This window comes from Moschus berezovskii, chromosome 8, assembly GCF_049115385.1.
Source record: "Moschus berezovskii isolate FMDL1 chromosome 8, NW_MosBer_1.0, whole genome shotgun sequence".
NCBI classification, from domain to species: Eukaryota; Metazoa; Chordata; class Mammalia; order Artiodactyla; family Moschidae; genus Moschus; species Moschus berezovskii.
The window spans coordinates 12,594,506-12,604,077 of record NC_142467.1 but is presented as its reverse complement, the minus strand read 5'-3'; the positions used below and the strand labels follow the sequence as shown (position 1 = coordinate 12,604,077).

Here is a 9,572-nt window from a genome sequence, read left to right as displayed (position 1 = left end):
GTGAATTCTGGGGGTGGGCTCAGGGGGCTCAGTGCAGAAGGTTTACTTCCCTGAGCTACCTTTGACCTCAATTTAAGCAATTTATTTATAGTTGGGACCATGTCCTTTTAACCTGACCTTAAAGTGAATTGAACAAGCCAACTGACAATGCAGTGATAACCCACTATGAAGCCCATTTTTTTACAGGAAAAAAGATGCATTTAGGTCTTTGGGAAGAACTGGATAGGGACCAAGGTGGTGGTGGATGTGTGGGAAGAAATTTTCAGAAACAAAGATAAATGGTTTGTGTTTTAGAGGAATAAATAGGTCAATGTTCCAGACAATCCATTTCATTAATCAAGTTGGCAGCAGTATCAACAAACTCAATTGCTAGTAAATGATTATCTGATTAAAATGGCAAGAAGAATATGCCCAAGTAGGTAGAATACATTTTATAAGGTTTAAAATACTCCCAACACATTCTTTTCTGATGGTATCAGTAGTATGTTGGGTAACATTTTACCGGAAAAAAAAAAAAAAAACAATCTCAAGTATGTGCTTATTCTTCACAGATTATGCACCTCCTTGTTCTCTTGTGAATTACACTGATCCACTAAAAAAAAAATAAATAAAGTTACGTTCAGGGATCGTGTCTATAGTTCGGTACTGGAGAAGTTTCTCTGAACGTGTGAAAGTGAAGTCGCTCAGTCGTGTCGGACTCTTTGCGACCCCGTGGACTGTAGCCTACCAGGCTCCTCCGTCCGTGGGATTCTCCAGGCTAGAGCACTGGAGTGGGTGCCGTTTCAGCACCAGAATCCATGAGGAGGAGACGCGGCACCCTCTCCCGTGTGCGAAGCCGGCTCGGTGTTGCTCCTGCAGCTGCCGTTAGCCATTGAGAATTGTTCTTCTCTTCCTTTTGGAGAGTAAGAGGGAGAGACTGTAGTCTGAGTGGTTAAAAAAAAAAGTACTAAACAGACCTCAGATATCCGTGTTCGTGCTACTAAAAACAGACTGTATGGTTTTTCCAGTGGTCACATACGGATTAAGAGTTGGACTATAAAGAAAGCTGAGCACTGAAGAATTGATGATTTAGAGCTGTGGTGTCGGAGAAGACTCTTGAGAGTCCCTTGGACTGCAAGGAGATCCAACCAGTCCATTCTAAAGGAGATCAATCCTGGGTTTTCACTGGAAGAACTGATGTTGAAGCTGAAACTCCAGTACTTTGGCCACCTCATACAAAGAGCTGACTCATTGGAAAAGACCCTGATGCTGGGAAAGATTGAGGGCAGGAGGAGAAGGGGATGACAGAGGATGAGATGGTTGGATGGCATCACCGACTCGATGAACATGGGTTTGGGTGGACTCCAGGAGTTGGTGATGGACAGGGAGGCCTGGTGTGCTGCGGTTCACGGGGTCGCAAAGAGTCGGACACGACTGAACTACTGAACTGAAGATTGTATTGTGTTACTATCCATGTACTGTGTTGTACCATTCCCATATGTTTAGGGTAGATAATAAAATCACTAAATGAAAATTAGGTGCAACTTGCTCAAATCTCAGATAAGAAAGGAGTGTTCTTTTCACCCTACCCAGGGAGTAAGAAAGTGACCGAGAGACGCATTGACTAAGCCCACCCTCTCGCTCCAGGGACAGGCACGTGAGCTGCCGATGGACACAGATGAGTATCTGGGACATTCAAGCTACAAGCCCTGGGCCTTCAACGCCTCTGTCTCCTGCACTTGAACGACTCACTGCTACAGTCTGGTTTATCTGCTTTCTGTTCACCTGCCGCTCTTGCTTAACTAATCTGTTATGTATCAGCAGATGGCTTTCCCAGCAACACTTCTGCAATCTCTTTCTCATGAAGGTGTTTGCAAGTCAGCTCTCCCTTTGACACCTTAATCAGCGTCATATTGTTTCCTGTACAGATGAATGTTGCATCTGTCCCAGGATCGGTTATCTGGCAAACTCAACTATCCTAAACACAGGCCAGAATAAATAGGAAGATAAAAAGTCAATGAGCCACTAAGGGAAACTTACAGAATATGTACACAAAACCCTGCTCATTTTGCTCAGAGAGGAATCTCTAACTCAGGGCTTAGTTACTTCCATTTGACAGACAAGTCGGACATGGCTTTCAACCAACTTCCTGTGCAGCATCACAAGAAAAGCAGCAAATATGCAGAGCGGAGAAAGACGGATGGTAAAACGGGTACACTGGCAATAACCAGAAAAAAAGCCTGACAACTGTTCTGGATGCAAAAGTGAGAACTTCAAAAATGTACAACAGAATGAAGGAGCCATCACTGTACATCAGGGTGTGAGAGACTCACTACATCCCCCGGGGCAGCACCGGCATGCTTCCCAGTGGAACTGAGTCATCCAGAAAAGGTTAAACTATTATTCTGAATTCCAGACAAGAAGGCAGAATGTGTATTGCCCATCACAGAAAGTTTTCCAATGAAAATGGCTGAAATAAAGGATTTCATTCATTCCTTTATGAAATGGACATCGACTCCTTACTGTGTGCCAAGGAAGCTTTCATCCCCTGCTTTTTTTTTTTTTTTCAGTTAACTGCAGCCTGGGAGATAAGCAATTTGCTCAATCCTAACGACCTTCTCAAAGTTACTCCTAGACTAAGCCAGGCCATAAAGATAGCGAGTCACCAGCCCAGTGCTGCTTCTTCTGCAGGTTTGCTGCAGCCCCAGATGGCTCTCAGGGGACTATGTGATCTGTCTGAAACCTGTGGCTTCATAAACTGTGAGACACTTGGTGGAAACAACAGATATTCAGACCTGGGGACACACTGTCTCTGTTCTTAATATAAAGAATAAGGCTGCCTCTTGTTAAGTTCTGGGCTTTGTGAGTCATAGAACTGACTGCCTTTGCCTTGGTACCATAAGGCACAAGCTAAGACTGTGATCCACTTCTCATCATTGAAGGGACTTGAAGGGTGTTATTTTGCACACTGTGTTCTGATTGTGTACCTTTTGTTTTCCACTTGCCTCATCCATCTCACTTATTTTGAATGTATATATTCTTGCTCTGTAAGTGAAAGTCGCTCAGTTCAGTTCAGTCGCTCCGTCGTGTCTGACTCTCTGCAACCCCATGAATCACAGCACACCAGGCCTCCCTGTCCATCACCAACTCCTGGAATTCACTCAAACCCACCTCCATCGAGTCGGTGATGCGATCCAGCCATCTCATCCTCTGTCGTCCCCTTCTCCTCCTGCCCCCAATCCCTCCCAGCATCAGAGCCTTTTCCAGTGAGTCAACTCTTCACATGAGGTGGCCAAAGTATTGGAGCTTCACCGTTAGCATCAGTCTTTCCAATGAACACCCAGGATTGATCTCCTTTAGAATGGACTGGTTGGATCTCCTTGCAGTCCAAGGGACTCTCAAGAGTCTTCTCCAACACCACAGTTCAAAAGCATCAATTCTTCAGCGATCAGCTTTCTTCACAGTCCAACTCTCACATCCATACATGACCACTAGAAAAACCATAGCCTTGGCTAGACGGACCTTTGTTGGCAAAGTAATGTCTCTGCTTTTTAATATGCTATCTAGGTTGGTCATAACTTTCCTTCCAAGGAGTAAGCATCTTTTAATTTCATGGCTGCAATCAGCATCTGCAGTGATGTTGGAGCCCCCCAAAATAAAGTCTGACACTGTTTCCACTGTTTCCCCATCTATTTCCCATGAAGTGATGGGACCAGATGCCATGATCTTTGTTTTCTGAATGTTGAGCTTCAAGCCAACCTTTTCACTCTCCTCTTTCACTTTCATCAAGAGGCTTTTGAGTTCCTCTTCACTTTCTGCCATAAGGGTATTGTCATCTGCATATCTGAGGTTATTGATATTTCTCCCAGCAATCTTGATTCCAGCGTGTGCTTCTTCCAGCCCAGCATTCTTCATGATGTACTCTGCATATAAGTTAAATAAGCAAGGTGACAATATACAGCCTTGACATACTCCTTTTCCTATTTGGAACCAGTCTGTTGTTCCATGTCCAGTTCTGGCTGTTGCTTCCTGACCTGCATACAGGTTTCTCAAGAGGCAGGTCAGGTGGTCTGGTATTCCCATCTCTCTCAGAATTTTCCACAGTTTGTTGTGATCCACACAGTCAAAGGCTTTGGCATAGTTAGTGAAGCAGAAATAGATGTTTTTCTGGAACTCTCTTGCTTTTTCCATGATCCAGCGGATGTTGGCTATTTGATCTCTGGTTCCTCTGCCTTTTCTAAAACTAGCTTGAACTCAGTCATGTCCAGCTCTTTGTGAACCCACAGACTGTACAGTCCATGGAATTCTCCAGGCCAGAATATTGGAGTGGGTAGCCTTTCCCGTCTCCAGGGGATCTTCTCAACCCAGGGACTGAACCCAGGTCTCCCGCATGGCAGGCGGATTCTTACCAGCTGAGCCTATAGTTTGTTTTATTTTTATTTTTTTTAAACTTGTACAGAAGTCACCATGTGCTGGATGCTATTCTAAGCCCTTTAAAATATTAACTAATTTCTTTCTCATAATTATGCATGCACTATCCATTTACAGATCATTAAAAGCTGGCACTGAGAGATTCCCTATCATATGTATCTCTTAATCTACAGAAAGTCTTTTTGGAAAATAAGAAAATATATTGCAATCCATAAACAATTAGCTAGTAAAATTGACTGGAACATTTACTTAATTGCTCATCTTTATTTCCCAGCAGGGTCAGATATACCAGACATAGAAATGCACATACTTACATTCAAGTGACTTGAAAGTGTTTATGGGATTCTTGAGGTTCTTAAGACACACTGTGATCTAACCAGGCCACTGGCAGCTAAACCTGGGTGGGAAATTGTTGGTGATCTGACACTCCCTGGCACACCTTCCTCCTAGCCTTCTGAGGGGTGTGTTTCCCACCCTTTATTTAGCAGGCTGTAGTTCATGCCGGCCCTGGTGAATGGCCTCAGTCATACATCTTATTGGTTAACAGTGCTGTGAGCTGCCTGAGAATAAGTAACCCAAGTCTCCAAGAGTCCTGAGAACTGAGGAAGGGCTTTTGCATGCTTGTTTCAGGGATTCTTTTTGAGGTGTTTAGTGCAGTGTGCTGTAAATTGTTTCTTAAATTATTGAAAATCATGGACATCCAGGTTGATTAGCTGAATAAACCTGAGTGAGTCCTTTACTCCCCAGGGGCAATGCTGGGTGGATCCGTACCCTTGCATTTGGCTCTGGACAGTGTAGAGGCTGAAAGAGGCTTTATCATCTCAGACAAGACTAATCTCATTCCCAGATACAAATGGCCAAAACAAAAAAAAAATCTTTCTACTATCCATTTTAAAAATCAGCCTGAAAATGAGAACAGAAAAGAAACAGAAACTCAGTTCTTGATGATACCAAGATGATACAAAATCTATTTTTTCTAAACCCAGCGAACCCAGGTCTCCTGTGTCTTCTGCATTGCAGGCACATTCTTTACCACTGAGCCATCTGGGAAACCCAAGTCATCAATGAATAAAGGGACTGTCACCTACCAAAGTGAAGAGACACCCAGTGGAGATAAAGGCGGATACCAGTGGGAAGCTCCTTGGTTAGACCAGCAGCAAGTCTGAAAGGTTAAGGAATAGAGAAACCAGGTACCGAGAAAGGCCTGGGGGATCCTAAGCTGTCCCTCTGAGCCCGGTTTTGAGTGGAGACCTGGGATCTTATTGGTATCTGGGTTCATTATCTTCAGATTGTTAAAGTTCCACTTCTCCAAAACACAGTCCAACTGTTTGCGTATATTTTATAAATTTGAAATGTAACATTAATCATAATTTTTGCTAAAATTTCATTATGTTCCAATGAATTCTAAACTTTTAGAGGTTGTATGTAGGCTATTTGGACTCTTTGATCAAAATCTCTTGCTTGACATTCAGCTAAACTGAAATATTATCTCAGTGCTCACAGCAGTTTCAAGTCAATTAAGTATCACTACTTAAATTTGTTAAACTTGCATTTTTCATTGCAGTTACTCTAATTCAAAAAAAGTATATCCATAGCTTAAAAATAGATCATTAAAAAAGAACGATGAAAATGTAGTGCACACACTGCAACTAAGAATAAAAGTGGAAATGTGACAGGGAGCAGAACTCCAGGGTAAATACAGGATATGAATCTGCATGGGTTAGAGTAAGGGAAATTAAACGGGTAATGATTTTGCACAAGCAGCCAATTAAGGAGCGTGTGATTAAGTACGATGACGAATATAAGATAAATGAACTTTATTGGAAAATTGATCCACCGTCGCCAGTCCCAGTGCATTATCTGTTAAAACACTTGTCTATAGTGACATATAGCCCTGGAGGTTTTCTGGCGCAATGACTGTGCTTGTAAAATCAATCACAGTTTCACAGAGCTATGCAAACGAATACTGTTCATTACATAAACTGCTGAATTTTTTTTCTAAGGGCAGCAGATAAATGACCAATGTGACAGATTGATAATTTGTTCATGTTTATATATCTCCTTCCCTGTATTGCTACGAAGACTTTAACACCAAAAAAGGTCAATGTTGTGTGCTTTATTGGAGAGAAAGCAGAATAATTTGGAAGAAAAATATGTTAAACAGCCTGATCACTAGGTATATATAACTATATAACACTAAACAAAACAGTGTGAAACTGCCTCCGAATGAGAAAAATAAGCTAGGAAAACAGAATAGAGGCCAGAAATTGACCCACGCATAAACAGGAAGTTGATTTATAGTGGAATTTATCGTTCAAATCAGTGGGAAAAGAATGAAATATTTAATAAAATGTGTTTGAACTACTGCCTATTCATATGCAAAAGAAGACATTGTAATCTTACCTAATTCTTTGTTGTTGTTTAGTGCTAAATCGTGTCTGACTCTTTTGCAACTCCATGGACTGTAGCACACCACACTCCTCTGTCCATGGAATTTCCCAGGCAAGAATACTGGGGTAGGTTGCTCTTTACTTCTCTAGGGGATTGAACCCATGTCTCCTGTGTTGGCAGGCAGATTCTTTACCACTGCCACCAGAAAAGCCCTCATTCTGGAATTTATTTTCATCTTCCCCATTCTAGATGAAAATAAATTCCAGATGATTTAAAGACATAAATGTCAAAAGAAAAAACTTTTTAAATTTGAGAAGAAAATATAGATAGATTGATTCATGACCTTAAGTTAAGAATTTCTTAAACCATATGCTAAAAGTACAAGAAGCCAACTACAGGAAAAAAAGATTGATACATCTGAATTATTTAATTTTGATAGAAAATTTTAGAACATATTTACGTACAAAAATATTAAAAAATGAATCATTATTAACTTGGGAGAGGAATGAAGAGAAAGATTCTGGGAAGGTATTCAGGAGATTTCAACTATAGCTATAATATTTTATCTTTCAATATATATAACTTAAGCATGTATGGCAAAATGCTGTGGTCTTGACAAAATTGACATACTGGTGTGAGTTATATTGTTTTCTATAATTTCTCTCTTTTATGCTTAAAATAGTTTATAGTAAAAAACAAATTGATTAAAGAATGCTTAAGAGGCATGGCTGATAGACTGTGAGGTCCATCGTATGTAAAACCCAGTTCCAGAGGAAATGTTTGATATATTCAAAGAGATAATGGCTGAAGACTTTCTAAAACTGATGAAAGAGGTGATCAAGACTTAAATCAAGGCACACGCTCTCTTGAATTCTCAGGAAGACACACTTTTCTTAAAGAGCAGTTATGTTTGATCTGAGATCTTTTTGGCTACAATTTGTTCCAAAAGAATAAAAGTGTGTGAGCTGAGGTAGAATAAATGTATTATGAAACCTGAATACGAACAACTGAATGTTTTTATGTGCCCCTCAGTGAGCAAATGGCTACTGGTAAAATTCCTTTTTCAGATGATGCTGTTAGATGTTGTGTAATATAAATGGCATATAATGCGGGTGAGCAATCATTTTCTTCTGTGCGCTAGCTGATCATTTGCTTCATTGTTAATCGCCAGTGGTCAAAATATGGTTCAGATTTTGGCATCTATGCAGAACTTACAAAGGTAGAAGTATTTGATGATTTACTGTTTATTTGCTTTTTACTGAAAACCCAGGCTATGGAAGAACTAACTTTTTGTTTTGTTAATTGGTTTCTCTTTGAGGTGTGATATGGGCTAGGGGTTAGCATACTATCAGGCCAAGTCTGACTCATCTTCACCTGTTAGCCTCCAGCCAACAGTAGGTTTTATATTTTTAAATGGGAAAATAAAAACTTAAAAGAGCAAATTTCCTGATATGAAAATTATGTGAAATTAAAATTTCAGTGTTCATAAATAGAACTTTTTTTTTACACGGGCTCTTTCGTCTTTATATTGTGAATGTTACTTTGATGCTACATTTAGGCCTGCAAAACCTAAAATATTTTCTCTCTGGACATTTATAGAAAAAGGCTGCCATACATTGACTATAAATGTATCTCAAAACACTCCAACTGATATGCAGGAGGGAATACACATAAATCGCAAATAATTTATACATTAATGCCAATTTACACACCACTTTATTTATAGAGAGCAGTTATGTAGAAAATATGACATGCAATCATGATTCAGCACTACATGAAGTTGTGAAATTTGTTAATGTAGTTAAATTGTGGTGATGAGTACAACTGCTTTCCTCACATTGTGTGATGAAATAATTAGATGACTCAGCTTTTACGTATCACAGTAAACTGGCTTTAGAAAGAAAAGTTGCTCTCGTGAGTTTTTTAAAGAAGAGATGAAGTAAGACACTTCACCATGACCATGAAAACACCAGTAACGGCAGTGTGTTTACTTCCATGTTGTATTTGTACTCTAGTGAATAGCCAGAATCTAATAAATCAAGACCACAACTGCACAAGTTTTGAAGCTAAAATAAGCATTTGAATGAAAATAATGTTGAAGATAAATTTTCCTAAGACAAAATTTTTGTTCAAATCACTGCTTTGCTGAATTTGACTCTTTGCAAGCACTTGATTTTTTTTCCATCCTTCAGAGAATGAAATTAATGAGCTATTACAGTGTAAACCTTGTCTCCACCTGAATGCCAAGACAGAGCTTGAAGACATGTCCCAGCGCTAAATGAAACCTACAAGTTCACCTTTTTCTGTTGAAGCAGTCAACTTTACAGGTTTCCACTGTTGCTGTTGTTGTTTTCTGTGTAATAAGTCATTTAGTGTCCAGCAAAGTGACGAAAGTCATTTTCAGTGAGCAATCCTCTCTAGCTTCAGTGTTATATACAAACACAAACATGGAAAGCTCATTATTATCAAATAGTTTCTCCCATTCTTAACAATACATGAATGTGGTTTTCTCATTCAATTAAAATAGAGATCAAGATAAGAAATACCCCAAATATGGAGCCTCACTGTGCTACTTTGTGAGGACTGCACATATCATCATTGTCCTCCATGGTTTGAAGCAAAGATAATTAATGTTGTAAGTATTGTTCCCCTTTTATAAATGGTGATAAATTCTTGTCTTCTGATCTGCCTGAAAATTAGTGGCTAAACTTTGCATATAAAGTGGTCCACAGTCACTGTTAGGTTGCATACAATGTTCAAAATAGAATAAG

At 39.8% G+C, this 9,572-nt stretch overlaps 1 pseudogene; it reads left to right on the top strand.

Moving 5' to 3' along the window:
* Window positions 1-610: 610 nt before the first annotated feature.
* LOC129559692 (small nucleolar RNA U3) lies at window positions 611-932 on the top strand (annotated as a pseudogene).
* Window positions 933-9,572: the final 8,640 nt, after the last annotated feature.